Consider the following 5,548-nt stretch of genomic DNA (forward strand, 5'->3'; position numbering starts at 1 on the left):
CACAGGGGAGTCTGGTCTGTCCATGGGAACCCTGTGACAACAAGGCAAGTTAGCATAACATCCCAATGAAGACAATCAGAGATCAAATGTATCTGCTATTCTCTGCTGTGAGGTGAGGGGTGACTGTGGCCTTCTCTTGTCGACATGCCATTGCATGTCCTCTGATCTTTCACTCCTCACATCACACTAGGCACAAAATATGGTGCATGAAACATGATTTCTAAAGAGCAATTTGTAGGTTGATTTCAAAACTGAATATATACGTCAACTTGTGTGAACATTTTAAGCAGGTTCCTAAATAGGCCTCTTGCCCACAACACATCGTATTATGTAGAAGGTAAACATCTTAAATTCGACACATTTTTTTCCCAAGTTAAGCTGCAATGAGCCAAACGACCACCAGGTGGCACTTGTGAGCAGGGTTAAGAAATATCGGCATTTAGCACTAGCCTATAATCAAACAATCCACATTGTATTAAGCTGGGCATACACTGTGCGATTTTTGGCCCATTTTGCCACGATTTTTGAGTCGTGCGACTATTTTGGGGATCGGGCGGAATTTTGGCTCAGTCGTGCATCTCACATCGTGTAGTATACATGGGGTAACGAGAAGCGATTACCACCTCACGACCACCTCCCGATCGATCGGGAGAATATCAAACCTGTTCGCCCCTCGTGAGTCTATCGCACTGTTGAAGCAGTGTTACAAGCCGATTTACCTCAACCTGTCACACTATACATGCGTGAACTCAGATACGGACAACAAAACTAACAGTGTTGCCATAGTTGCACTCAGCGCCTACACGTAGCCACACAGAGGGCATTTTGAACCTGCGTCGACTCTACACTGAAGGCTAACTGTAGGCTCCTCTATGACCACCCCATAAATGTAACAGGGGTTCGGGGAGGGGATGCTTTAACTTTTTGGTGTCTGTGTAGTTCTGGTAGTCGTAGCGGACTCAATACCAGAGCTGTGTGAGTGGCTCGGCGTAGAGAACGGATGGCACATCGCATACAACAACACTGGACTAGGGTGGCAGTGAATGTGAATATAGCAAGTACACATGCCCTAAACATCCAGTCACACCAAGTGTATGCGTACTGTGCTGATCGTGTGGAGGAACTGGACAGGATCTCCGCTGTCTTCTTGGCTAGATTTGCCTGCACCTGTGCCTGGGTGATGTGGTAGTTCGTGTTGCACCAGACTCATTGTATCCGTCAGAGCCTGGGTGCCATCCTTGTAGAATGCGTCATCCCACCAAGGGGAGAGGTCTAAGTCCATTGGGACCCTCCCCAAGATGTTGATCTGACCCATGGAGAAGTCTTCTGTGACTTCCAGGCAGAAACTGTGGCTCGAGGGGCAAGTCAAGCCCCCATAAGAAAAAGAGTTCATTTCGCTGGTGACACACCACTGTGTGTGTGAAACTTGATCACTTCGATCACTTGATCTTTTACAACTACTCCAATGGATCTTATGGTTGTGGAATTTGGGAATACTTGTTCTGAATGGATAAGTGGAAAGGTGATAAAGAAACCAATACATTTTGCACATTCAGTGCCAGTATACATCATTAAAGTTGATAACAATTCTGAATAGTTAATGTCTCTCATTTTTTCTGACGTAGACCATCTATGCAAGTCTAAGATTTCAATCAAATCACTTAGGACATGCCTAGGGGTCTTTTGCAGACGGAGATCCAGGATTTCTTGTTTGGCTGTGGCAAATAAATCTCGTGCATATGTTCTACAGGCTAAGTCATGTTCAAGTGTGCGGGTCTGGTTGTAGAATGAATGACTAACGGTTAGAAGCGCCTGTGCCTCAGATTTGACCGCTTTGATAATATTCTCATTACTATTGGTGAGATGTTGGTGTAAGGATCTAAATTCCCAGGCTGATGACATTCCTTTCAATCATATATGGACTCTTGATTAGCTACTGAGTGTGGGCCTATTGTGGACCTCCTGTCACACGTTTGTCCAAAGTCCTCAGAAGTTAACTTGGACCAGGAAATGTAACCAAATGTATTGTCATGTCTTGATTGATTTACTCAAGTGGTTTCACTACAACAATGGTCTCAGTTTCACCTACAGTACTCATCATGTGATCTCCATTCATGTAACCCCTGTCACTGTGTGAACCAATCACAAACTTTGTAGCCTATAAAAGGGTAGACAAAACATTATTCATGGAGTCTCTATTAGCTATGAACTCCCACACTTCGGTGTGTAGTCATCTTCCTCTGAGCTGGTAAAGTATGTTTCATTCTCTGTCTGTTTTGTATCTTAGAGTATTTCTTGAACCTGTTTTAAGTAACTTTCACACTTTGCATTTAGATGTACTTCTGTAATGTGTTGGATGACTAGCTTGTACCTGTCCAATAAATTTGTTATGCTGATCCGCGTAGCCATTAGTACTTATGTGGCTGTGTCCGGTCCCAGGTAACGTGCTAGCGTAATGGATGGCTAGGGTTTAACTACCGCCGCCGTAGGAGTTAACCACACTGGAAATGGCACGCTGTCTTTGAAATTGACTGTAATATTATGAAGCAGTGGGTCGCTTTGTTTACGGGGTCTGCCATAGATTAAAATGTCTATGGTAATCTGCATCGAGTAATCGCATCCTAGCACAGCCAGAACCCTCTGTGCATAGCATGTGGTTGTGGGTCAGCAGCACGTATGACATATATAGTGATCCGAGTCAGCGGGGCAGCCCCTGAATCCTTTCTGAAACAAGTAACAATGATTGCGTCGGGAACCGCCCGAATTAACCGGCTGTGGAGGAGAATAGGACCCTCAGCATATTCCTGACGATACGGGGTCGGTAAGAATGACTGGTGGCATTACACAGTAAATAGTTGATCAGACGCTTATGACTCACATAAGCCTGATCCCGGATAATTCACAATGTTACTTTCGAAGGCACCACCAGGCTCACCAGCCTGACCCCTGAGAATAATGTTACTTTGAACTAAACCTTTTTCGTATTTGGCGGAGTCAGCTTTATTAGGATTCAACAGGGGTTATCAATTAATGTCTCAAACAGTGCGCGGCTGCTTCACGGATTTTCCTTGGACCACTCTCTGTTCCCTCATTGGTTCAGAAAAGTGACGTCTTTACAGGAAACCAGTGGCCACTTGATTTGCCAACCATGATGAATATTGTGATTGTCCAGTTATCTTGTAAGAGTTGGCAATGGAATTAGCTGAACCAAAGATACTAGTTACATCAGCAAATAGATCTCGTTTAAATCTAGCGGGTGGAACTTGGACAGCGAGTCTGTCCTTGTAATCAGAGACTAAATCATCAATCTGTGACTGTAGCCATGCATATGTTTGATCTTTATCACTACAGTGGGTTAGATAAGCAGATAAAACATTTGTGACATTATAACTAACATGTGTCATCACTAAATTGACATCATGTAACAAAGTCTTGTTTACATTTCCCTTAATAATACCTCCCGGAGGGGTGGGATAAGTCTTAGGGCACTGTGTGGGCTTGTGATATCCACAAGTGGTTAACCCGTTATGTTTTGAGTGGGGAGATGGGTGGATCCCTCTCTACAACAAATCTTGTTATCACAATTTGGTTCCGGTGCTAGTCCGGGGGGGCCATGCAGCTGACTGTTTCAGAGGAATTGTGATGTAAGGTGTGTGTGGCCCCTTTGAATATTTCCATACCCATCTCCCACATCTATTGTTATCAGTGAGTAGGACTCGTTGGCCCAGCCGGATGCATGCTGGTCCAGACACTTTCCTGGCATCTGTAGTCTATGGGTTTGCGCTGGCAGACCTGAGTACGCAGAATTAAAGACAAGCAGAATAATTTGCATTGAGTCATGTGATACCATCTCACTTTTCCTTTTATGGCCACAGCTACACAGCTATTGCACTTGCATATGCATTTCGTATGGCCCATGCCATGTTGGAGCAAATGCACTTTGTTTGACAAACACAATCATTACCATGTCAGCAAACTTTGTTTTGCGGGTTGGGTTAAAATGAGTGTCAATAGTTAGATCACTGTTGTTGCTTTAGTGTGGCCTGTGGGTATAGCACCTTGAGGCGGTCTTGCAACTGAATCAGTACAGTCTGTTGTTTAGCCACAGTGAGTTGGCCCAGATCTGCTGCTGAGATTTCTGGGTCAATGGGAAGTTTCATGATTCGTTCTGTCATGAGTTCACGTGGGCTGATACCTGTGGCTTTGGAAGGGGTAGCTTGCAACACTGTCAAAACTGTGGGTAAAGCATCAATCCACTGATTTTGGTGTCGGGAAATTTGTTTTGCAATGCTTTCTTTGATTGTGCAGTTCATTCGATCAACCATTCAGTGGTCTGTAGGGAACATGGAATTTCTGTCTGATATTCAAAATTTTACATATGTCTTGCATGACTTGTCCGGTGAAATGTGTACATTGATCTGATTCAATCTGAGTTGGTGCTCCATACAGAGGGATGAGTTTGTTCGCTATTACCCGTGCCACTGTCCTTGCATTGTTATTGCGAGTGGGAATAGCATCAACCCATTTTGAGAATTTGTCAATTATGACGAGGCAATAACGATATCCCCCCTTGGCACTGGGGAGAGGACCAATGAAATCTATCTGTAATGCCTCCCATGGGCCTTTGGATGGACTCGGTCTGCAGAGATTTGTGCGTCCCGGTTTTCCTTGGTTGACTGTCGCGCACACCAGGCACGTGTCACACCAGTCGTTAACATCTGTGGCCATGCCAAACCACCAGAAGTGTGGTTTAATCAATTGTAGTGTTTTGTCCGCAGATACATTTTTATGACTGGTTTTTGGAGTGCTTCCGGAATAACATATTTATCTCCTCTGATAATTATGCCATCGCGAACCTCAATCAGTGCATCATTTTGTAGTTTTGGTATAAGCTGGTTGTCAGAAGTCCATAACTCTTTTTGGAATTGTTCTAAATCGATTGGTGTAACTTGGATTGAACTTACTGCAGGAACATTTGACTTGTTGTGTTGTAGTTCTTCGCCACTTATTGTTGATGAGTTAGCCAAACTAGCAGCAATGTTATTGTTTTGTTCGTGTACGGTCGGGTTTTTGACGATATGCACTCTGACTTTGATTACAGACATGGGGATTTGTTGCGATTTGATTTCTTGCCATATTGATGTGATTGTATCGAAATGTTTGATTTGTGTTCCTGCTGAGGTGAGGAACTTGCGTAGTTGCTATTGTGCCATATAATCATGTACAGCACTGTGCGCATCGTGAGAGTCTGTGTAAATGCATAGTGGTTCAGGGTGTGTTTTGATAGCCTGTAGCAAGGCAACAAGTTCGGCTTCGTGTGCCATGTTTGCTGGTAATTTGAAAAGTAATTTTTTGCTTTCATTTGTAATAGGATTGTTTGGGGTCCACACAGCACAACCAGTACGATAATTACCATTGTCCCAATAGCGGGAACCATCGATGTACACTCTGGTTTGTTGGGGTAGTTCAATGTCTAATACTGGACTTTCTGTTTCTGGTTTTGTTTCACATATGTGTGGGTGGCCCTCGACATCGCCAAGTAGGTGTG

General features: G+C 44.0%; 1 pseudogene; it reads right to left on the minus strand.

The window, feature by feature from the left end:
- Nucleotides 1-870: 870 nt before the first annotated feature.
- LOC134080870 (uncharacterized) lies at nt 871-3,404 on the minus strand (annotated as a pseudogene).
- Nucleotides 3,405-5,548: the final 2,144 nt, after the last annotated feature.

This window comes from Sardina pilchardus, chromosome 5, assembly GCF_963854185.1.
Source record: "Sardina pilchardus chromosome 5, fSarPil1.1, whole genome shotgun sequence".
NCBI classification, from domain to species: domain Eukaryota; kingdom Metazoa; phylum Chordata; class Actinopteri; order Clupeiformes; family Clupeidae; genus Sardina; species Sardina pilchardus.